We start from the raw sequence: 25,626 nt of genomic DNA, 5'->3' as shown, positions 1-25,626 counted from the left end.
ATGGGCCTTGAACTCATGACCCAGAGATCAACTGAGCCAGCCAAGTGCCCCCAAAAGAAAGTTTTAGATGGGAGGGCCTTGATCTTTTGGTTTGGCCATGGGGAAAGCAAATCAAAATAATTAAGCAGTTAGCATTCAGGAATATTGTAGACTAGATAGAATCCTTTATAATTTATCAAGTCATTAATTTCTGAAATCTCTCATACAGTGATTTAACTGAAAATTGCCGTAGTGGTTAAGAGAGTGGGCTTAAGAGGTTAGACCGTCTAGATTTGAATCCCAGCTCTATCATACACTAATTCTGTGAAGTTTGACCTCAGATTTTTATCTGTAAAATGAGATCAATAATAGTACCTCTTTCATAGTATTGTGTTAAGGTTTGAATGAGATAATGTATAGTGCCTGGCCCATACTATGCATTGAATCAATGTTATTTATATTGATGATATTGTTGATTACATTAAACTGGGGTCCTGCTAATGAAAGTAACTTTTCTATCTTTAGGGCCTATAGTAGTCTAAAATAAATGCTTGTTGATTTTCTCTATTATATTTGTCCTAAAATTAGGTCATTTATAAAGCCAACAATGAATGAATATTTTAAAATCCTAATAAAAGACTGAATGATGTCCTATAAACCAGAGTAAATGATAATTTGGACTTGCTGACTGAAGGCAGGCCTAATTGTTATATTGTAAACTACTTAATGTATGGATATCATGTATTATGACTGTCCATGAGGAAAAAATATTGCAGAGCAGAATTAAGTTTTTAACATGTAATATAGCTGTTATTTCACTTTTTAAAAATGAATATGTATAGACTTGGACTCCAAAGAGTTTTCTAGATGTTAAAATGGGATAATATCAACTGCCAGTTTTTTTTTAAGACATCCATTAAAATAGATAGGTTTTTGAACAAGTAAGTTGAGAGTACTGATAATCTGAAATTATTAACATTTGGGTACCATGTTGTTCAGTAAAATAGTAAATTTCCACAATAAAGGTCAGATTCATTTAGGTAAAGTGACCTGTGGAAATAATAATTTAAAAAACATATTGGGGTACTGGGGTGGCTCAGTCGGTTGAACGTCCAACTCTTGATTTTGGCTCAGGGCATGATCTCGCGGTTTGGTGGGTTTGAGCCCCATTCATTGACCACCCAGAGCCTACTTGGGATTCTCCCTCTCTCCCTGTCTCTCTCTGCCCTCCCCCCTGCTCACACTCTCTCTGTCTCTCTCAAAAATAAATAAACTTAAAAAAAATAAAAAACACATTAAGGGGGTGTCTGGGTGGCTCAGTCAGTTGAGCATCCAACTCTTGATTTCGGCTCAAGTCATGATCCCAGGATCATGGGATCGAGCCCCGCATCAGGCTCCACATGTGGAGCCTGCTTAAGATTCTCTCTTTCTCCTTCTGTCCCTCTCCCCTGCTCTCTCTCTCTCTCTCTTAAAAAAAAAAAAAAAAGCACATTAAGTAGTGATGGTTACTTGCTTAACAAAAATATCTGCTATAATATTCCTTAAAAAAATGTTTTAATATATTTGATACATGAATTCATATAATTCAACAGCACCTGCATGGTACCAGCCAGTATTTTAGACACTGATGATATAAATATTATCTCAGTCCTTTAGCAGTTTATGGTCCTAATGGGAGACATTTACCTAAGATAACCCAAATCTTGTGTTTATACCGAGTATATGAGAAATGGTTACCACATCCTTCTGTGGAGAAAAACCCACCCCAGCTTAGGGGACAATCAGGAACGTTACCCTGAAGTGGTACTATCTGAGCAGATTCTTGAATGCTTTCTAGTTGTCTAGGAAAGAGGAGAAGAAACAGGTTGCCAACAGGTACTACTTTTCCTTTTCCTTTTTTTAAAAAATTTTTAATGTTTATTTTTGAGAGACACAGAGAGACGGGCACGAGCAGGGGAGAGAGAGAGGGAGACACAGAAACTGAAGCGGGCTCCAGGCTCTGAGCTGTCAGCACAGAGCCCGACGCGGGGCTCGAACCCACAGACCGTGAGATCACGACCTGAGCCGAAGTCGGGCGTTTAACTGACCGAGCCACCCAGGGCCGCCACCAATGGGTAACTTCTTGATATCCCAACGAAGTAGTTAGAAATAGCTGGGGCACCCCGTGTGAGCACCTGCAGTTACTAAGGACAAGGGGCAAGAGCAGACAAGAAGCAGATCACAGAGGATTTCATTTGCCATCTATCTACAAGGAGCTTGGATTTTATATCCTGTACATGACGGGATTAAAGGGTTTTAAGCTGGAGAGTGGCATGGTCAGATTTTACTTTCAGGCTGATAATGGCTGGCAGTAGTATAGGGGATGGATTCGATTCATAAACAGCTTTAAAGAGTTTTTGAAATCAGGTGATATGTAGAGAACTGACAGAGTTCCTTCAGTTTCTGAATTTCAAGTCCGACTCAATCATGAAGAAGTTGCTTTAAATACTTGAACAAGAAAGTACTTGTAATCACTTATATCTTGTGGAACTTACACATTCAAAGTTCATATTCAGAGGCAGTATTGTTGAAAGATCAAATAAATGTAAAGACTCTTTCGAAACAGATTTTAGGTCAGGATTTTATGCTTAATCAAGTATGCATACTCTAATTACTGACTTGTGTGTTTTTTACGTTGCTATTATAATGAAATCATTGTGAACTTTTTCTTCTGGTTCAAAGAATAGTATTTCTACCCAGTTCTTTGAATTATCAAGATATATTTTTAAAAGGAAAAGGATTATGAAAGGATCAGTTTCTCTAGCTACCTGAAAAAGAATGCATTTTCACTATTAATTTAGTAGCCATTTGAATATTGCCCAAATCTTACTCCAAAAATTCTTAAAGAATGCTCTGTTAGTATGTGGTGCCTGGGTGGCTCAGTCATCTAAGCTTAGGACTCTCGATTTCAGCTCAGGTCATGATCTCAAGGTTCCTGAGATTGAGACTGGAGCCCCACATCAGGCTCCGTGCTGTCAGCATGGAGCCTGTTTGGGATTCTCTCTCCCTCTCTCTCTGCCTCTCTCTCTGCCTCTCTCTCTCTCTCTCTCTCTCTCTCTCTCTCTCTCTCTCTCTCTCTCTCTCCCCCTCCCTCCCTCCCTCTCTCCACCCCCTCTCCCTCCCTCCCTGTCACTCAAAAATAAATAAATAAACATGTAGGGAAAAAAAGAAGAAGAAGGCGGCTTTCATAGTCTGCTCAGGCTGCTATAACAAAATACCACACGCTGGGTAGCTTAAAAAAGAGAAATTAATTTTCTCACGGTTCTGGAGTCTAGGAAGTCTACAATCAAGGTGACAACAGATTAAGTTTCTGGTGACATCTCTCTTCCTGGCCTGCAGAATGACCACCTTCTGGAGCTATATTCAAATGGACTTCCCTCCTTGCCAGTATAAGGGAGGAAGGAAGGGAGAGAGGAAGGGAGTGAAACATGGAGAGAGAGAGGGAGGGAGAGGAAGGGAGGGAGGGGGAGAGAGACAGGAAGGGAGAGAGAGGGACAGGGAGCAGGGTGGAAAGAGAGAGAGATTTGAGACCATTCTCTTTTCCTCTTCTTATAAAGCCGCCAGTCCCATTGAATTAGGGTCCCACCCTTATGACTTCATTTAACCTTAATTACCTCCCAAAAGCCCTGTCTCCATATGCAGTCAATTTTAGATGTTGGAATTTGAAAATATGAATTTGGGGGTGGGGGGAGGGACACAATTCAGTTCATAGCAGAGGCCAAGTAGACCTTTTCCAAGAAGTAAATAGAAGTTTAATTTTGAAGTTTTGGGGTCCCTAAATCTGATTGTGCTTCAAGAAAACTTCTATTTTCAGGGCAGTAAAGTGGAGACAGAAGAGAAATAGTCCCAAACAAACACAAAAGGGACTTGCTAATAGCTGTGACATTTTAGAAAAATTGCATGCCAGATAATCCTTCATTAGCTGTAAGAAGGTTTATTTTCAAAGCTCTTATTTCTGCATGTTCTATTATCTCCAATGTCTGCCATTGTAATCCTGTAGCAGGGAGTCAAAAGGTATAAATACAGGGCTCTCACAGTGCCTTCATGTATTTGGTGATCAGTGGCAGGTAAAATTTGCAGAGACTAAAAGCGTTTACATCTTGGGTTTTTCTTTTATTTGACTTTGGAACAATTAAAGTGAAGATTGCAGGGAACTTTAGTTATATTGAACTCAGGGCATTTTTATGTGTGTGAATCTGAATTCAAGATTTTAAATCGAGAAACCTGCCAAAATCATACAATTTTAGAGTTGGAATAGAACTGAGAAATTGTCTCAACTAGGTCCAAGACCGGGAAAGTGAGGCTTAGAGAAATTAAAGAACTTGATCAGTGCCACAGAGCCATTTAGAGACCAATATGGGACTAGGATCTACAGCTCCTGTCTTCCAGTGCAGAGTTCTTCGACTATACCATGATGCTGTTCCCCATCATAACCAGCAAGTATTCTCTGATCAGGAATTCAATCTAGACTATAATGGCACGAGTACCAAGTCATTAATATTAAAGTTAAAAGCAACTTAACTTCTTTGAGCCCACCTTAGATACATTCTAAATCTAAAATTCTGACTACAAAAAGATAGTAAAAAAAATTAAACATATATGTTAATTAATATATCAGTTGGTTCACTTTATTGCTATACTGCACATATTTTCTTTTCAAAAAATACATTTCTAACGACAGGGGACTTTTTTTTATATAATTAACATGAAGCAAAAGCCAGTCATACAAAAATCTAAATTTTATTTCTGATAGTATTTTTTTTGACTGTTCATCTCACTTTGTTAGACTTAGGGAAGTCATTTTAAGCCTTTTGATTAAATTGAGTATAATGGAGAGAATGCCTGATTATAGAAATATAATATTGACTTAGCATTTATCTAACGTTCACTAAGATTTCAACTTCAAAATATTTTTCCAAGATTTCATTCCCAGCCTTCTCTTTTCTCTCCATTCTTTACCTGAGTTACCGTAGTTCGTTCTTGAGTTCTCCATCTACCTTATACAAATAGTTCCAGATCTGAATGTCTAGCTCCAACATTTCCCCCGAATTCCAACCTTCATTTCTTACTGCTTGCTGTATATCTCTCCTTGGATGTGCGTCTAGCACTTAAAAGTCCATTTGGCAAGAAAACACTCATCTTACTACCATTGAACTTGTCCCTTCTACTAAATTCCCTATTTTTGTTCACAGAACAAGTTGCCTCCTCTGTCACTTGTTCTCAGAGCCTCAGATCTAACTTTGATTTCCATGTCTTTTCCAGGCTATTCAGCCAGTCAATTGCTGACTCTAAGTCATGTTATCATTGTGATATTCTTGCATCCAGAGTCATGGTATCTGCCTTCTGCTTTCAATTTCATTGCCAACATTCTAGGATAAGATTATTATTCTTTCTTGTTTGGTAGCCCTAACCTGACCTTCCTGATCTAGTCTCCTTCTATTCCAATTCAATCTTTTAAAAATATTTTTTACTTAATGTTTCATTACAAAATAACATACGTTCAATGGAGAAAATATAGAAAATACAGAAAAGTAAAAAGAAAACAGAAAATGCCTATATTCCCAATACTCAAATATAACCACTATTAACATTTCAGTCTATATTCTTCCAATTTTTTCTATGATGTGTGTATAATGTTTTTAAACAAAATCTTCCTAGTTCAGCCTGTATATTACTGCCAGACAATTACAGTATTATTCTTGAAGACTGAGTCTAATAATGGTTTTTCATCATTGCAGAAAAAAAGCTTAAAATCCTTTGCATGATATTTAAGACTCTTCCACCTTTGTTTCTAAAGGATCCTTGCCCCAGATCTGCAGAACTTAAGTTACTTGCCATTTCCTAACATGATACAACCTCCCATCATATGCTCACAGCATTTCCTGAAAATTCTACCTGTTCTTTACAGAGCAATCCAAATGTTACTCTTCCATGAACCCATCAATCACCTGCCCACCCCTATCCCCTATTCTTTAGAGAGTTGGTTCTTTTTACCTCCTTTGAACCTCCACACTACTTGCAACAATCACTGGTTCTAGAAAATTAGTTTCTGTGTTACATATTTTTCAACCTCTAGCATGATGTCTTAAGGATAATGAATATCTAGTAGATGTTGAATGAATAAATGAATGAATGAATAGTTGAGCACTACTCTGGGGTCACTACACCTCTTATTAAACTCATGAGAAAAGTAAGATTTTGTAGATACAGAAGAAGCTTAAAGAAATAAAACTTAAAAATAAATAAATAAAACTTACTTAGGTTAAAGGAAATTGATTAAGGAGACAATTAAATACTGGAATGCTGCAAATCCAAGTTTGTCACTTAGCTTCTGAGTTGTGATTTGGCTTTTGATCATTAATGAGTAGATGCTTATAGGGTGGGTTGCCCATTGCTTGAACATTATCCTGTTTTGAATAGAAAGGAGGTGGGGCGCCTGTGTGGCTCAGTTGGTTAAGTGTCCTACTTCAGCTCAGGTCATGATCTCACAACTCTCTGCTGACCTCTCGGAGCCTGGAGCCTACTTCAGATTCTGTGTCTCCCTCCCCTGTGTGAGTGTATGCACTCTCTCTCTGTCTCTCAAAAAAATTTTTTTAAAAGATTTTTTTTTATAGAAAGGAGGCAATGTTAGTCCTTCTGCTATGGATATGGAGGAAGTACAGGTAGTTATTTCTTTCTCAGTTGCCTGGCAGCTGGCATATGGACATGTGACCTCGGTCAATCAGATGCCCCAACCCAGGACTCTGAATCTTGAGAGCTCGGGGCACAATAGATAGGTATGGTTTGTGGCAGTTGCAAAGGAGTCAAGAGTATAGTAAAGCAAAGTAGCAGTAGCATCTCAGACATTTACTGTGGCATGATCTTGAATATGCATTTGCCCTTTTAGGGGCCTGCCCATTTTCTGAGCTTTCTGGTTCATCCTGAGATAGCCTATTCCGATGTGTGTTTTCCAAAACCACCAAACAATTAACTCAATTCTGACACTGCCTACCTGGAGACAGCGTCAGATCCCGCAGGTCAAGAGCTCAATCCTACCAGACTGCCCCCCTTCCCCCCACTTAAGATGCCTGCTGCAAGTCTGAGTTGTTACCACTGCTTCTGACTGACCAGCTACATATTGGAGCTTCCCACAACCCCCTCCTCAGGTTCAATTAATTGGCCAATTGGTTCACAGAACTCACAGAAACATCCACTTATATTTACTAGTTTGTTGTAAAGAATATTATAAAGGATACAAATAGCCAGATGAAGACGCCCATAGGGTGAGGTCTGGAAGGATCCCCTGTGCAGGAATTTCTGTCCCCATGGAACTGGGGCGTGTCACTCTCCCAGATGTGGATGCGTTCACCAAACTGACAGCTCTCCAGACTCCCTTTTGGGGGTTTTATGGAGACCTTATTCCATAAGCATGATTGATTAAATCCTATGTCATTGGTGACTGAATTCTTTATCTCCAGCCCGGCCCTCCTCCCTGAGGTCAGGAGATGTGGCTGAAAATTTCCCACCTTCTAATCAGGGTTGGTTGCCCTGACAACTACTTCCCATCCATAGGGGCTTTCCAAAAGTCGCTTCATTAACAGAAACTCAGGTGTGGTTGAAAGGGGCTTCTTATGAATAACAACAGGCTTTCTACCTTTATTGCTCTTGTCACTTAGGAAATTCTAAGGGTTTTAGGGATTCTATGCCAGATGAAGACCTAATATAATATAATATAATATAATATAATATAATACACACACACACATCTTATTACAAATCAAAATATCACACCTATAAACAAATGTCTGGCCTAAGTTGACTAGAGTCGGTTTCTGTCATTTGCAACCAAAAGCCCTGATAGAGACTTCTAGTGGCGTAGCATCATACATGCATTTCAACTCCTAAAACATAATGAAGTAATTCTATAGAAATGGGACTACTAATGCCAAAAGGTATAGGAGTGAGGGCTATTTAGTGGAACCGCAGGGGGAAATGCCAGGTTCCTCTCCACAACTTTTCAAATAACAATGGGTGTGATACAAATGTGATCAAGTAAGAATTATGTTCACATCTAGCAAATCTTTTTCCTGCATCCACTATGTGCTCAGCATATGTTATTTAATCCTCACAACATTCTGTTAATTTCTACTAATAGAAGTTATGGAAGCTTGATAGGAAACAGAATGGATTAAACTCTGTAGATAGTCAGGAACTCTTTAGAATTCCTCAGCAGTACCCATTTATACTGGTTTTCTTTTGAAGAGAGAATGGTTTGAATACCCAGATTTCTGTAGCTTGAGGAATGTGTTAGAAAACATTCAGTTTTGTTTTTACTAACCTCTAATTTTTTTTTTAACATTTATTTGTTTTTGAGAGAGAGAGAGAGAGAGAGAGAGAGAGAGAGAGAGACAGGGTGTGAGTGGGAGAGGGGCACAGAGAGAGATACACAGAATCTGAAGCAGGCTCCAGGCTCTGAGCTGTCAGCAACAGATCCCAACACGGGGCTTGAACTCACGGACCACGGAGATCATGACCTGAGCTGAAGTCGGACGCTTAACCGACAGAGCCACCCCAGGCGCCCCTAACCTCTATCTAATTTATTAATGTTAGCAACAAACCACACAAGTATTAACAATATCTGGGACTTTGTCATCAGCCACCAGTAGGTATTTTAAAACATATTACAGTTACAGAAATCTCAAAATATTATTTATGTTGATACTGCTTTTTGAAATGGTTACAGTTATTAGACAACCTACTAAATGAATTAATAAAGAAGCATACATATTACTATATCACAATTCTTAAAAATATTTTGATAAGATTATTTCAATATAACTGGTTTCCTTTGTAATTCTAAGTGGCTAATTTTTTTTCATTTAAAACATTGTTCTGAGAAGGTATCCATAGGCTTCACTAGACTTCCTAAGAATTATTTTTATACTGGAACTAATATAACACTGTATGTTAACTATACTGGAATTGAAGTAAATTAAAAATCAAAAATTTTTAAAAAATTTGAAAACAAAGAATTTTTTCTAAAGATTTATTTTTATAAACTTTTCTTGTTCTCCTTTAGACTAGCTCAATGACTCCCACACTTACCTGTGCACAAGCATTAATTTAAAGGATTTTATAAACAAAACCATATATAGTTGGCCCTTGAACAACATACGTTTGAACTGCATGGCTCCACTTATCTGCAGATTTTTAAAATAAAAACAGTAGAGGGGCGCCTGGGTAGCTCCGTCGGTTGACCATCCGGCTTCGGCTCAGGTCATGATCTCACAGTTTGTGGGTTCAAACCCCACATCGGGCTATGTGCTGACAGCTTAGAGCCTGGAGCCTGCTTCGAATTCTGTGTCTCCCTCTCTCTCTGCTCCTCCCCCGCTCATGCTCTGTCTGTCTCTCCTTCAAAAAGAAATAAAAACATTAAAAATTTTTTTAAAAAAATAATTAATTAATTAATTAAATAAAAACAGTAGAGGGGCACCTGGGTGGTGTGATTGGTTGAGCATCTGTCTCTTGATCTTGGCTCAGGTCATGATGTCATGGTTCATGAGTTCAAGCCCTGCATCAGGCTCTGCGCTGATGACACGGAACCTGCTTGGGGTTCTATCTCTCCTTCTCTCTGCCCCTCACATGCGTGTGTTCTCTCTTTCTCTCTCTCTCTGTCTCTCTCTCTCTCTCTGTCTCTCTCTCTCTCAAACTACGTAAATAAAAAAGCATAACAGTAGAGTACTATAAGTGTATTTTCACTTCCTTATGATTAATAACATTTTCTTTCCTCTAGCTTTATCAAAAGAATACAGTATATAGTACATATACAAAATCAACTGTTTTGTTATCAGTAAAGCTTCTACTCAACAGTAGGCTATTAATAGTTAAGTTTGGGGGCAGTCAAAAGCTATACACAGATTTTTGGCAGCATCGGGGGATCAGAAACCCTAACCCCTGAGTTGTTCAAAGACCAACTGTATACTGGCATTTTCAAGGATAATTTGCACTATATGCAGTTTTGGCCTGAAATGTCCACCTTTGAACTCAACCACCTTGGGTAAGATATGACTCCATTGTAAAGTGTTTTCAAGTAGATCCATTGACTCCTGGGAATTGGAAGACTTGAAAATAGCTCTAAAAATTCTCTGTGAGATTTTTTTTGTTATGTTTTCATTTTGATGATTATATCCTTTAAAAAATGCATAGTGGAGCATGTAGATAGCCACCTTATTGCCAAACTTCTATGATTTGATATTATTTCTGGATGTGAGTTTGTGTTTGCCATAGCCCCAGTGCCAACTGGTACTACTCTGTCTCAGAGTAATAAGAAAAGTATGGAAATGGAATTAATGCATAGATGTTGGATTCTTGACTTGGGAAGACCAGATGATGTAAAGTCAAGCTGTGTAAATGAATTTTCCCCAGGAGCACAGGTAGAGACAAGTGGTGGGAGAATTAAGCCATCACATGGTGAATAAACATAAGACCGTATTTGTTTGGGGGGGGCTACTGTATCAACAAAATAATAACATCTATTATATTAAATCAGTGTTGTTAACTTTGATTTGTGGAATGTTTGTAAACTTGTTTTAGAAGTTGTACAAAAGCTGTAAGAAGTTTATTACAGTTTTGTAAATGGGTAGCTTCAGTAGCTCAGGCCACAAACTTTCAAGTCTCTCTTCCTTTCTTTCTCTCCTCTTTCTTACTCAGATAAAGCACCAAAGCCCATTGTCTATTCCAGAAGTTATTCCAGAATTAAGCCACTTCTCACTACCTCCACCACCATCTCCTCCACCTTGGTACCAACTACCACCATTTCTTGCTTGGACTTTGTAATGATTTTTCCAGGGCTCCCTGTTTTTAACCACGTTCCCATATAATCTGTTTTCCATGCAGTAGTCAGAGTGGTCCTTTGATAAAATCCAAAGTCTTAATCATGTTATGAAGACCTTGTCTCCTCCCCTGTCACACTCCCCATGGCTCACTCTGTTCTAGCCACACCAGCCTGACTTTTCTTGGAATTCACCAAGCAGTCTTGCTAGGCCCTCTGCCTGGATTGCCCTTTTTGCCACGTATCTTTACAGCTTTTACTTCACTTCCTTTAGCCTTTAGGCCTCCGTCAGCTTTTAAGTTATCTGAGAGATCTACCCTGACCACTGACCTTGGCTTTATTTTTTCTTTGTAATATTTATTAGTACTTGAAGTATCAATATTCATGTGTCTCTCTCCACTAGAGTATAAGCTCTCTGAGTAGAGAAAAGAACCTAAAGCCTTGTTCAGTACAGGACATGTGTTAGGTCCTTAATAAATATTCGCTGAATGAATGAATAGATGAATAAATAAATGAAGTGGATGACTAAAACTAAGATGTTAGAGATCTGTAAGAACTTTTTTAAAGAACTTGAATATCCATCAAGTTTAAGAAACTCTTTGAAAGAGTAAATTATCATTATGCATTACAATGATGTAAAGCCATACATATGGTTAAGATATAGGGCAAAGTGAAAACTTCAAGCCTAGTCAAATCTTTTAGAATAGTTTGGGGGGGCGCCTGGGTGGCTCAGTCAGTTGAGCGTCCGACTTCGGCTCAGGTCATGATCTCACAGCTCGTGAGTTCGAGCCCCACATCGGGCTCTGTGCTGACAGCTCAGAGCCTGGAGCCTGCTTCTGCTTCTGTGTCTCCCTCTCTCTCTGCCCCTAACCCACTTGCATTCTGTCTCTTTTCTGTCAAAAATAAATAAACATTAAAAAAAAAATTTAGAATAGTTTGGGATTTGTGGAGACATATCAGCACCATTTTTGTACTGGTCTTGACTCCTGTTAAGTACCATTTTCCCCCAAATTGATGCATCCTTGATTTCAAGTTGCCACCCTTGTATCAAAGTATCAGAACAATAATTTCAATAAATTTAAGAAATCCAAAGGAGCTTCTCCTTTCCTCTCTCAATCTAAACATCTTTTTTTACAGAAGGAGAAAATAATATCTATTAAGAAACCAAAATAATTGATATAATTACTTTTTAGCACACATAAGCTCTTAAAGGGTGACTTGGAAGAGGCTTCTTTATAATATTTAATATCATTTGACCCAAGAGTAGACTAAAATTTATCATTGTTATGATAAACTCCAGCCACTTCTGCATTATTTGCTAAGTAGAAATTAGATGACTTTAAAGTCCCTTTCCAGTTATGATATATGATCACAATGGCATAAAAAGCAACTAGCATCTAGTTTTATTTTCAAAGTAAAAGTATCATAAAAAAGGTTTCTTATTTGAGAATAACAAGTAAATATTAGTGGCAGACAGTAGCAGCAACTAACCAAAACAGTTTTCTGTTTCTTTCTTTAAAAACAATTTTCTTCAAGTCTATAAAGATAGTTGTAGTATAAAAAAGGGAGAAAAACTGGTCTAGTCTTGACTTTGAAAACATCCCATCACCTAATTGTACTTCATTTTTCATTGCTGTAAAATGAAGATTTTACCTGCCTCTGTCTCCCTCTGGGAGCAAGCTAATGTATGAAATAATAGGATTTTACACAGGCTGGCTGGGGTGTCTGGGTGGCACCTTTGTAAGCCACCTCAGTCAGTTAAGCGTCCAACTCTTGGTTTTGGCTCAGGTTATGGTATCATGGCTGGTGAGGTCGAGCCCCATGTTGGGCTCTGTGCTGACAGCATGAAGCCTGCTTGGGATTCTCTCTCCCTCTCTCTCTGCCACATACCCCCCCTCCCACCCACTCATATGCTCACACTCTCTCAAATAAATGAACTTTTTTTTTTTTTAAAGAATTTACACAGGCTAATTTATAGTGAGGCTTAAGTTTCAGAGCCCCTCGTATGCACCAGCCCCTTCTAAGGCCCTAATATCTATTTCTGTATGGGAATTTCGTAAAATGTTTTTTTCTTTTTCTTCTTTTCTTTTTTTTTTTTTTTCAAAAGTAGGCTTCATGCCCAGTGTGGAGCCCAGTGCGAGGCTTGAACTCACAACCCTGAGATCAAGACCTGAGCTGAGATCAAGAGTCTAATGCTTAACTGACTGAGCCATCCGTGCACCCCTGTTTTGTAAAATGTTTTCTTAAATAGATCCCTAAATTTGTTTACGCTTCAGTCTATATAAGAACTAAATCCACCACTGCATACTCAAGTGTTACGAGGTCTTTTGGAGAAATAATAACACAGAAGTCCAAGTTTATGTTTAATTACCCTCCACTATATAGCAAAATCGGAAAACTTTTTGGTGTTTTGAAGTCTGCCTTGGGCAGCTTGATTTAGAAGGAAGTTTTCTGGAATGGGGAATCAGAAGACCTGGGTTTTAATTCTGGTTCACACTACTGCATAGGTGTGATTTGACACTTGTCTGAGATTTAGTTTAAAAAAAAAAAAAAGTTGAAGGGTCTGATCTTTAAAATCTTTCCAATATGAAACATTCTGATTCTTACTCCCTAATGCTGAAATATTGTAGCTTTTTGTTGTTGTTGTTGTTCAAACTTGTTGGTTTCAGGTTTATTGTTCATGTAGTGTGATTACAATGTTGAAAGTCAACTAAGACCTTCCGAGAATTATCTTTCTTGAAAGTTTCTGGGAAAAGGAAACTTCTGAAAAATAATTCTATTTCTACTCTCTATCAAGTGTTCTTACTTACATTAAGTTAGGGTGTCTGTAGAAAAATAATTTATTTGATTGCCATTGTTGAAAGATTTCCATTTCTTAAAGAGTGAAGAAAATCATTTCAGTTGCGCATCTCTGATGAAATCATCTACTCTCAGCAAGCTGGATGGTTCTGTTGGCCCAAGGGCCTAAGACCAGAAATACTGCATTCTTGGCACAGTTCTCAGTTCTCACTGTAAATGCAGTACCTGAGGTTGCAAGAGGTCAAGGAAGAGGGAGACAATAATTCCATGCCTAGCATTTCATCTTCAGTTAATTCTTAAAATGCCATCCTTTTGGAAGGAAAAATGTCCTTGTTCATGTTTGGAGGGAAGGATGAATTTAAAAATCATTTTTAGAGTAAGATTGGGATGGGAAAGGGAAAGAGATATCAGCAGATTTTTGTAGAGTACTTGCTCTGTAAAGATGTCACAGGGCCCAGCAATTCGACCCTTAGGTATATAATCAGGACAAATGAAAATGTATGTCCACACAAAAAATTGTACACAAGTGATTATAACAGCATTATTCATAGTAGCCAAAATGTAGAAACAACCTGAAATGTCCATCCGCTTATAAGTGGATAAACAAAATGTGGTATATTTATATAATGGAGTTTTATTCAGCAATAAAATAAATTAAATACTGATTCATGCTACAACATGGATAAACCTTCAAAACAGCATGCCAAGTGAAAGAAGTCAGTTACAAAAGACGATTCAAAGGAAATGTCCAGAACAGGGAAATCTATAGAGACTGAAAGTAGACTAGTGCTTGCTCAGGAATGGAAGGGTGGGAGGGTAATAGCTAATGGATATGGGACTTCTTTATGTGGTGATGAAAGTATTCTAAAATTGACCATGGTAATGATTGCACATACCTGTGAATGTGCTAAAAAACAACAACAACATTGAATTGTACACTTTAAATGGTTGAATTGCATATCTTTATGTGAATTATATCTTTAAGAAGACCCACTTTTTTAAAAGATGTCATGGGATACAATGATTAATCAAAACAGATTTAGACACGTATCCACCTCTGAAGAAGCACTTGCCATCCAGTTAGAGTATATGTATATATATATACACATATATATATACACACTCTATATATATATACTTATTATGTGTGTATTTAAATATTTATATGTATAAATATATAATATAAATATATATATTTATATATATATATTTATATATATTTATATATAAATAATATATATATAAATATATATATATATATATATATATATATATATATATATATATATTTAAAACTGAAGCAAAGGGAGAAAATAGTAGGTCTTATACCAGGGGTGATGTTCAGCTGGGCTGTGAAAGTGGTTTTGGAGTTTGGATATTCTAGTTAGAGGGAATAGCATAAGCAAAGACAAAGGTGTGAAAATGTAACTGAATAGTAATTCATTTTTTCCTGATTATGGAGTTGAAGAATTTTGGTTAGAAAAGTGGTTTGAGGCCAGCTTTGTTTTGTTTTCTTTTGTTTTTGTTTTTTTATTAATATGGAATTTATTGTCAAATTGGTTTCCATACAACACCCAGTGCTCATCCCAACAGGTGCCCTTCTCAATGCCCATCACCCATCCTCCCCTCCCTCCCACCCCCCATCAATCCTCAGGTTATTCTCAGTTTTTAAGAGTCTCTTATGGTTTGGCTCCCTCCATCTCCACCTTTTTTTTTTTTCCTTCCCCTCCCCCATGGTCTTCTGTTAAGTTTCTCAGTATCCACATAAGAGTGAAAACATATGGTATCTGTCTTTCTCTGTATGACTTATTTCACTTAGCATAACACTCTCCAGTTCCATCCACATTGCTACAAAATGAGGCCAGCTTTGAATCTTAGTTAGGTAAAGTTATTCTTTATACTGTAGGCCGTAGGGAGACATTGAAAGATTTTGAGCAGAGATATGATATTATCTGAACTTTGCTTCAGGAAGATGATTATGATAATGTTTTTAAGATGAATTCCAGAAAAGATAGAATAGAATCTCACCAAGAAGAGGCAGAGGAAAGAGATAACAGAAATGGAAAGTGAAGAACAGATTAAAAGAAATATTTGAAGCAGAATTATAAATTAACTGAGACAGGGAATAGGGAAGGGTCAAAGTTAACCTGAAGTGTATGTGAGGGGAGAAACCAAAAACATACTTGAAAATATGGGCGTGGGGCTGGGAAAGGAGGTCGGCACAGTCTGATGCCATAGAGTTACTGGGACCCATTGAATGCACAGAAATTAGGATAGCAGCTTGCAGTCACACACAGGAGCTTCGGGCGAATACTTGGAGCAACATTCATTTAGAGATCAGAGAAAAGAAGAGAAACTATAGGAGGAATAATTTGGAAAAACAAGACAGTTTTATGGAATTCAAGAGATATTTATAAAGAAGGGAGCTTGTGAAATGGAAGAAAGCTGAGAAACATCCCTTAGGTGTAATGGACAAACTTGAGTATAGTTTTCAGGCTCAACAGCATATGCAGTCTTCCAGTAGGGGAAAAAAAAACAACAAGAAAGTTTCATTTCTAGAAGTCATAGAGTTTATTATATTTATAGAGCTATGCAACTGAAGATAAAGAACACATTTTGAGAAAACTATGTAAGAATGAAGGAGTATTTAGAGGAAAAAAAAAATACTAACCATGTGTGTCGATTGCATGTCCAAATGCCAGTGAACAGTTCCTCCTGCATCTGAAATTAGGACATGAGGATGTTAGTAAATGCCTTATTTTAAATTACTTACTTAGAAATCTTGCAACTGGTGGGGCGCCTGGGTGGCTCAGTCGGTTAAGCGTCTGACTTCAGCTCAGGTCATGTCTCACAGTCCGTGAGTTTGAGCCCGAGCCCCGCATCAGGCTCTGTGCTGACAGCTCGGAGCCTGGAACCTGCTTCGGATTCTGTGTCTCCTTCTCTCTCTGCCCCTCCCCCCTCCCCCCCCCCCCCCCCCGCTCATGATCTGTCTCAAAAAAATAAAATACTTAAAAAATTAAAAAGAATGAAATCTTGCAACTGGTGTTCATTTAATATCTTAATGAATATTTTAGCTTATTGAAGTCAGGCTATATCAGCAGGTAGGTATGCAGACATGGCAGTGTTTGATTGGTTTGATGGTTAGGTAAAATGTGATACAGAACTCAGGCAAGTTTTACCTACCACTTAACCTAAAGCATTTCACAGCCATAGAATCAGAGAGAATAATAAAAATAATGAGAAAGTTTAGTTTGTAAATATAGACATGAGAGGAGATTGGGATATCCTGAACAGGAAAAATGTGAAAATGGAGGTCAATACCTTTTTTCCTATTTTTTTCCCCTCTATAAGGCCTTCATCTCCAAAGCCAGTCCGCTTACCTAAAAATTACTTCATTATACATGTTATATGTTTTAAATTGTTACATTCTTTGACCAAATAACTCTAGTTCTAGGAACCCATTCCAAAGAAAGCCCTAAAATATAGATGAATAATACGCTCAAAGATCTTCAAAACACAGTAATATTTAATAGTTCAACAAAGAGTTGAATACAGTCTTGGCTTCCAATTGCGGAGAAAGAGTTGTGAATGAATAAGGAGATACACACTGAGCAGTCATTAAAGTGATCTTTCTGAACAGTGACAAAATGGCAAAATGTTTATAATGCAGAATTAGATAAAAGAGGTAGACTGTTGGGGGCGCCTGGGTGGCTCAGTTGGTTACGCATCCAACTTTGGCTCAAGTCATGATCTCATTCTCCGTGAGTTTGCGCCCCACATTGAGTTCTGTGCTGACAGCTCAGAGCCGGGACCCTACTTCGGATTCTGTGTCCCCTCTCTCTCTCTGCCCCTCCCCTGCTTGTACTCTGTGTGTCTGTCTCTCTCTCAAAAATAAACATTAAAAATAAATAAATAAAAGATAGACTATGGAATTATATGTATAAGTGGTCTCAGCTATATATAATAAAATAAATATGAGCATGAAGAAATAAACATAAGCATGGAGAAAAGTATGCCAAATTGTTAATGGACTTTGTCCTGGGTAGGATTATGGGCTTTTCTTCATAATAGTATATTTTTCCCAGATTTTCTACATTGGGCATGTACTTTTTTAATAGAAAATAAAGAATAATCATTACCCCCCAAATGCAGAAGATCGGCTATAGGAGAGCCAAAGAACGGGAAGATAGATGAGTCAATGTAAATCATCATGGCTACTGAAAAAGCAATTTAGAATATAAGCCTTACTGACAATCAGTAGCATCACCACATGCTGTCAGATTAGTCCTGTCTACTGGTGGCCTCTATTGAGTTTCCCTGGACTCAAACTAATGGAAGTCTCAATATAGATTCTGAAATTTAAGGACACTTTTATTTCCCTGGGATTGCTTGTGAAAGTGTAGCCTAAGCCTTTGATATGAAAAATCTTACTTTTGCATTTATAATCACAAACAGATGAAGATAAAAGTTTTAACTTCATAATATTACATTTGCAAATACTTAAAACTACCATATGATCAATTGTTGCTTCTTTAATTTTGCTTCTACAATTATGTGTTTTATTCTTCTTTTTCCATAGGTGCATCATAAATGCAAAAGACTGAAGTTTTAAAAGAGGACAAAGGGTTTGCTGCTAAGATGAATCTGAGCAATACGGTATATTTTGTGCCATTCACAAAAAGGTATTATCCATAGATCCATGATACAGCTTTCTTCTATAAAACGGGAAGAGACTATGTCTTCTGGTTTTTCTATAGTTAATATTTATTGTATTTTTAACAAAAATGGGAAAGTAAAAATATTGAATTGGAATAAATTTTTTTTACTTTCAAATTCTTTTTTTACAGATTTTCATCATTCTCAGTTATAGCTTACAATTTGGAGAAATATTTGTTTAAAAGAAGTATGCTTACCTAAATTTTTTTGGTTCCCATTATCAAATTATCTTCTGGAAATACATACTGCCTTTTTTGTTGTAGAGTTTTATGATTAGACTTTGAAGTAACATAAGATTTTTCATATCACTTTTACTCTAATTACAGAAGTAATAGGCTTTGCAGAAAATTTAGAAAATGCAGATAAGCAGAAAGAAGAAAATTTAAAATTACCTGAAATCCCTACACCCACTTCAGACAAAACAAGCTTGTACGGAAATCGAAACTTGGAAATCCCTCTACCTGCTTACATCCTGCCTCTTTTGCTAAAACAAAACAAAAAGGACATTGCCTTATATAAATTCCTAGAAGGGTATTACTTGGTCCAAGAATGTACCCATTCTGTTCTTCTGGCAATGTGTAAAAATGACTGTTTCCTTATACCCTCACCCAAAACTGTATCTTTTCTCTATTACTTTGTCAGTTTAGTAGATGAAATTAGTTGTCTGATTATTTTAGTTTTTGCTTCTTTGATTACTAGTGAAACTATATGTATTTCATATCGTTAGTAGCCACTGCTAATTATTTTTTAAATTTCCTATCTGTGTCCTTTGACTATGTGGGTGGATGTACATATATTTTTGTGCTTACTTATATATATGTTTTCATTGAAGTATAATTAACATACAGTGTTATATTAGTTTCAGGTATGTACAATATAATGATTCAATACATTACTAAGTATGCATCAAGATAAGTGTGCTCTTAATCCCGTGTTTATCTATTTAACCCCTCCACTCACCCATCTCCCCTATAGCAACAACCACCAGTTTGTTGTTTGTATTTAAGAATGTTTTGTTTGTTTGTCTCTTTTTTCCTTTGTTCATTTGTTTCTTAAATTCCACATATGAGTGAAATTGTATGGTATTTGTCTTTCTCTGACTTATTTCATTTTGCATTATACCCACTAGGTCCATCCATGTTGTTGCGAATGGCAAGATCTCATTCTTACTTTTATAGCTGAGTAACATTCCTGTGTGTGTGTGTGTGTGTGTGTACGCATCACATCTTTATCCATTCATCTATGGACACTTCAGTTGCTTCCGTATCTTGACTATTGTAGGTAATGGTTCAATAAACATAGGCGTGCATATATTTTATTGAATTAGTTTTTTATTTTCAGTGGGTAAATACCCAGTAATGAGCGTATAGTTATTCTATTTCAGTTTCTTGAGGAATCTCTATACTGTTTTCCACAGTGACTACCCCAATTTGCATTCCCACCAACAGTGCATGAGTGTTTCTTTTTATCCACATCCTCACCAATACTTGTTATTTCTTGTGTTTTGATTTTAGCCATTCTGACAGGTATAAGGTGATATTTCATTGTGGTTTTGATTTGCATTTCCCTGGTGATGAGAGATATTGAGCATCTTTTCATGTATCTGTTGGCCATATGGATATCTTCTTTGGGAAAATGTCTTTTCATGTTCTCTGCTCATTTTTTACTCGGGCTATTTGAGTTTTATGGGTGTTGAGTCCTATAAGTTCTTTATATATTTTGGATATTAACTCCTTATCAGATATATCATTCACAAATATCTTTACCCATTCAATAGACTGCCTTGTCATTTTGTTGATGGTTTCCTTCTCTGTGCAAAAGCTTTTTATTTTGGTGTAGTCCTAATAGTTTAATTTTGCTTTTTTTTTTTTCTCTTGCCTGAGAAGACCTATCTAGAAAAATGTTTTTATGGCCAATGTCAAAGGAAGTATTGCCTGTATGTTTTCTTCTAGGAGTTTAATGGTTTGGGGCCTCACATTTAGGTCTTTAATCCATTTTGATTTTATTTCTGTGTATGGTGTAAGAAAGTGGTATAGTTTCATTCTTTTGCATGTAGCTGTCCAGTTTTCCCAGCACCATTTGTTGAAGAGACTGTCTTTTTCCCATTGTATAATGTTGCCTCCTTTGTAGTAGATTAATTGGCTATGTAAGCGTGGGTTTATTCCTGGGTGCTTTCTCCTGTTTTATTGATCTTGTCTTTTTTTGTGTGTCAGTACAATTCTGTTTTGATTACTACAGCTTTGCAGTGTATCTTGAAATCTGAGATTGTGATAACTCCAGCTTTGTTCTTCTTTCTCAAGATTGCTTTGGCTATTTGGGGTCTTTTTTGGTCCCATACAAATTTTAGTATTATTTGTTCTAGTTCTGTGAAAAATGTTGTTGGTATTTTGATAGGGATTGCATTAAATGTATAGATTTCTTTGAGTAGTGTGGATATTTTAATAATATGGTTCTTCCATTTCATTAATATGGAATCTCTTTCCATTTGTTTGCATCATCTTCAATATCTTTCATCAATTTATATAGTCACCTGTCTGATATTAAGAATAACTTTTAACCAGCATATATTTTGCAAGAATTATTTCTACTTTATTTGCCTTTCAGTTTTGTTTATTGAATCATTCTGAAACAACCTTACTGATGTATAAGTGACATACAATAATCTGAACATATTTAATGAATATAATATCTTTTACCAAAATATGTATCTGTGAAGATAGTAAATCTATCCACCATTCCCAAAAGCTTCTTAATACCCCTTTTTAATCCCTCCATCCTACATCTTCTCATTCAACCCTATCCCCAAGAAACCACTGATGTGCTTTCTGTTACTTTAGTTTGCATTTTCCAGAATTTTATAGACATGAAATCATAAAGTATGTACTCCTTTTTGGCGGGGGGGGGGGGGGGGCGTCTGTCTTCTTTTCACTCAATGTAATTATTTTGGGATTCATTCACATTGTAGCATGTGCCAGGAGTTCATTTTCTCACTGTGATGCATTCTATTATCTGCATGTACCACAAATTGTTTATCTGTTCCTTTGTTGATGGGCATTTGGGGGCTATTAAAAATAAAGCTGCCATGAACATTTGTGTACCTGGCTTTGTATGGTCATATGCTTTCATTTTTCTTGGGTAAATACCGAGGAGTGGAATGGCTATATCATATGGTAGATATAGGTTTAGCTTTTTAAGAAGCTGCCAAACTTTTCCAAACTCTATCATTTTTACATTCTCTCAAGCAGTATGTGAAAAAGGTATTTGACACCCTTGCCAACACCTGGTATGCCCATTCTTTTTCATGTTAGCCATTCTAATAGGCATGTAGTAGAACCTCAGGTTTTAATTTGTATCTCCCTAATGAATAGTGATATTAAGCATCTTTTGTTTAGTTGCCATCCATATATCTTCCTTGGTGAAGTGTCTATTTTAATCTTTTTCCCATGAAAAAAAAATTTTAAGTTTTTTTATTTATTGTGAGAGAGACAGAGACAGCACAAGTGGGAGAGGGGCAGAGAGAGAGGGTGAGAGAAAGAGAATCCTACACAGGCTCCACACTGCCAGTGCAGAGCCTAACACGGGGCTCAAACCCACGAAGCTGTGAGATCGCGACCTCAGCAGAAACCAAGAGTCAGACACTTAACTGACTGAGCCACCCAGGCACCTCTAATCTTTTTCCCATTTAAAAAATTGGGTTGTTTACTTTCTTTTTATTGAGTTTTGAGGATTCTTCATAGCTTCTGGATACAATTCCATTATGAGATATATTTTGCAAAAATTTCTTCCAATCTGTGGCTTGGCTTTTCATTCTCTGAACAGAGGTCTTTCAAAAAAGTATGTTTTTAATCTTGATGAAGCCTAATTTATCAATTACTTCTTTTATGGATTATGCTTTTTTTTATATGTCTAAGAAATCTTTGCCTGACCCAACATCAGAAAGATTTTTCTTATGTTTTCTTCAAGGATATTTTTAACTGTATGTTTTACATTTAGTTTTATAATCCGTTTGGAGTTAATTTTTGTGATGGGTAAGCATGGATCAAAAAAGATCCCTTTCTTTGTATATGTTTATACAGTTTTTCCAGCACCATTCATCAAAGACTTTCTTCACTGAGTTACCTTCACACCTTTGTCCAAAATCATTTGTTCACAAATGTGAGGGTCTCTTCCGGACTTTGTTTTGTTGCACTGATTTGTTTGTCTATATATAACAGTATCACCCTGCCTTGATAACCGTAGCCTTATGATAAATCTTGCAATTAGATTATGTCAGCCCTCCAAATTTGTCGTCCTTTTTCAAAGTTATTTTGCTTATTTTATGTCCTTTAGCATTTTCATATGCATTTTAGAATCAACCTCTCAATTTCTTTTTCTAAAGAACAATTAATATTGATTCTTCTGACCTATAATCACAGTTATTTCTCTTTTCAGTCTTTAATTTCTATCACCTTTATTTTGTAATTTTCAATGTATAGATCTTGCACATTCTTTGTCAGATTTATCCCTGTGGATTCATATTTTTGATGCTATTGTGATGTTTTAAAGATTTGATTTCCATTCATATATAAAAGTAAAACTGAGTTTTAAACATTGATCTTGTATTCTGCCACTTTGATAAAATCACTTATTAATTCTAGTAGCTTTTTGTAGATTGCATTGAATTTTCTACATAGGTGACCACGTTATTTGTCAGTAAAAGTCTAATGTCTTCCTTTCCAATCTTGATGCTTTTTAAATTTCTTTTTTCTTGCCTTATTACACTTATATACCATCCAGCACAATATTGCAGACAAGTTTTGAGAGCAGACTTCCTTGCCTCATTCCTGATCTTAGGAGGAAATCATTTGGTCTTTGATATTACCTATAAATATTTCATAGATTTCTTTTATCAGGCTGGGGATATTACCTTTTATTCCAGGTTGGCTCAGAGTTTTTATCAGGTTTGAATATTGGATTTTGTCAAATGATTTTTCTGCATCTGTAGAGATGATCATTTTGCATTTTTTTCAGATTGTTGATTTGGTGAATTACATTGATTTTTGAGTGTTAAACCAACTTTGCATTTCTGGGATGAATCCCACCTACTCGTGATATATTATCCATTTTATATGTTATTGAATTTTATTTGCTGTAATTTTGTTACAAGTTTTTGCATCTATATCTGTCAAGAATTTGGGGGCACCTGGGTGGCTCAGTTGGTTGGGCATCCAATTTCAGCTCACGTCATGATCTCACAGTTCTGTTTGTGAGTTTGAACCCCCCCCCCCCCCCATTGGGCTCTGTGCTGACAGCTCAGAGCCTGGAGCCTGCTTTGGATTCTGTCTCCCTCTCTCTCTCTGCCCCTACCCCGCTTGTGTACTTTCTCTCTTTGTCTCTCTCAAAAATAAATAAACATTTTTTAAAAATTATATATAAAGAATTTTGATCTGTTTTCTTTATTGTAATGTTAGTTGTTTCTGGTGACAGATAATAAATCCAGTCCCCATTACTCCATCTTGGCTGGAAGCAGAAGTTCATTCATTATATTTTTTAAGTTCTAGAAGTTATTAATCATATGTAGTCAGACTTACTGATTTTAGTTAACAACTTTTGCCTCTGATATCTTGCTTATTAATTAAATATTCACCTGCAATTTATTTTAGAAGTTTTTATGGTCTCATTTTTTTATATTTAAATATTCATTTCTTTTGAGAATTAATTTAATCTATAGTATGACATAGTGATCTATGTGTTTCCTCCAAATGATTATCCATAGTACTTAGCTTTACTCACACTGATGCCAAAATATTCAAAAGTTTAGAATATATTTTGACGATTGAAAAGATTTTACTTCTCATAAGTTTAGTTCGTAGATCTTTTTGTTTTTCTTAAAAACAATCTCATAACTTCTTTTTTTTGCAGTCTTCAAAAGGGATATCTTTGACATGATGCATTGTTTCTCTTTTCTTTTCTCAAACATAAGCAGTGGTGGCAGTAGCACTTTTTTAATATAAGTTGTGTATTAGTCACTTGATTGACAACTAGACTTAAGTCACTTTTTCAGTAGTATTGATATATTGACTTTATGCTTGATTATCAGCATTCATGGATTGACAGGATGACCTTCCACGATTACAGGCATAGTGCTGCAGGGGAATCCCTTTTTCCTGTTTAAAACCTTCAATGGCCCCCCAGTATACTTAGGATGAAGTACAAATTTCTTAATATTGTTTAAAAGGTTTACTGTGATTTTCCTTGGGTTAACGCCAGCTTCATAATTTCTCCTTGCAACTCTACCATACGTCCATATTGAAAGAACTACTTTTATTTTTCCTTAAAAAAGCATGCTTTTTCATATCCAAGAAAAAAGAGACTGGGTCACCCAATTATATGCTTCTATTAATTGTTTTTTTTTTCCTTTTTTATCATAGCAATCATTTATAACCATTTTGTTATTTGTATCATTATAGTGTAATATTTATTCCCCCACTGGACTCTAAGCCCTTTAAGGACAGGGACAACATCCCATTTGATGTGGGACCAACACCCAGTATGTGCCTGGCATACTAGGCACTTGACAAATATGTGTTGAGTCAGGGAAAGGGTTGACTGGATAGATGGATACTTAGGGTGATGGCCTACATATTCTAATGCTCTAACTAGACTAACCATATGAAGTAATATACAGTGTCACCTAAGGCTGTCATATCACAAGAGAAAAATTCTTCTTAGCACTAACTAGTTGTACTTCTTTGTTAATGACCCTCTCTTTTCTCTTCTCCTTGAACGAAGCCTATTGGCTCACGTTTTTAAAAGTACAATTTTATTGGCCAATAACTAAATTTCTAGCATAGTAATCTAATGGGTCAAGGAAGAAACAGAAACTGTCCCGTGTGTTGGAATGATTGATTCTCTTGGGAGGTGGTATTTATAATAAAAAATATAGGTGAAAGTTAATATTTCAATATTTTTCAAAAAATACAAAGGATGTATGCCAACTAAGTGTAACTATTAACAACCAACATGTAAGAATGTCAAAATAATGTGCTTTTATTAATAGAAACTTTGAACTCAGAATGTTTTGTATAGCAGTCAAATAACCTGCCTCTTTAAGTGAACATTTAGCATAGTCTCCAAATTATGGCAATTTGTTACTTAATTACCTGATCTGTATGTACATATTGTATATTAAGAGCATGGGCTTTACAGTTTGATCTGGGTTTGAGCCCCAGTCTGACAAATACTACCTGCCTGATAATGGGGGAGTAGTTTTGCCTTTCAGTCTTCCTTAGTTTGTTGTATAA

The 25,626-nt window shown here is 36.4% G+C and overlaps 1 protein-coding gene across 3 annotated transcripts in view; it reads left to right on the top strand.

Moving 5' to 3' along the window:
- TAOK3 (TAO kinase 3) overlaps nucleotides 1–25,626 on the top strand; it is a 177,846-nt gene that overhangs the window by 63,845 nt on the left and 88,375 nt on the right. For all 3 annotated transcript variants that reach the window (XM_027043820.2, XM_027043822.2, XM_027043821.2), the window contains exon 2: nucleotides 18,207–18,309. The gene's annotated coding sequence lies outside the window, so the exon portion shown is untranslated. The remainder of the gene's footprint in view (nucleotides 1–18,206; nucleotides 18,310–25,626) is intronic.

Source organism: Acinonyx jubatus, chromosome D3 (genome assembly GCF_027475565.1).
Source record: "Acinonyx jubatus isolate Ajub_Pintada_27869175 chromosome D3, VMU_Ajub_asm_v1.0, whole genome shotgun sequence".
NCBI lineage: Eukaryota > Metazoa > Chordata > Mammalia > Carnivora > Felidae > Acinonyx > Acinonyx jubatus.
The sequence above is the reverse complement of the archived record's forward strand: the minus strand, read 5'-3'. Positions and strand labels throughout refer to the sequence as shown.